This window comes from Gigantopelta aegis, unplaced genomic scaffold (assembly GCF_016097555.1).
Source record: "Gigantopelta aegis isolate Gae_Host unplaced genomic scaffold, Gae_host_genome ctg7623_pilon_pilon, whole genome shotgun sequence".
NCBI classification, from domain to species: Eukaryota; Metazoa; Mollusca; class Gastropoda; order Neomphalida; family Peltospiridae; genus Gigantopelta; species Gigantopelta aegis.
The window spans coordinates 1,552-2,068 of record NW_024535962.1 but is presented as its reverse complement, the minus strand read 5'-3'; positions in this window follow the sequence as shown (position 1 = coordinate 2,068).

The window sequence follows — 517 nt, the reverse complement described above, 5'->3', positions numbered from 1 at the left end:
CTTACATTGGCTATGTTAATCTGTTTTTAAAAAAAATACAATCATAATTATTATTATTATTTCTTCAGTCAGTAGAGCATTATGTTCCTAGTTCAGTAGCTGAAAAAATTTGTCTTAAAAATAATTTTAATCATGTGTACAATAAAGTTACTTACATTTGGCTATGTTAATCTTTTTTAAAAAAAAGATAAAATCTTACAACCAAAGATAAACAAATATTTTAACAAAAAATAAAAGACAACAAACTTTAAAAAATGTTTTAATAAGTGAACAGAGTCTAGTCATTGAAATTGCAAAGAAGGTCCTCGAAATCCAGTCAGATAATTAATGTTATTAGGCGCGTGCCGCCCATTGGTCTACACGTTAATCTTCTTGTAAATTATTTACAAGAGATTAACGTGTACAAATGGGCGGGCACGCGCCTAATAAGATTACTAGCCAAGCATCGTGTGACTTACATTAATTATTTTTTAATTGATTTTTTAGTTAGTTTTTTTGTAAAAAATTAACACGATGC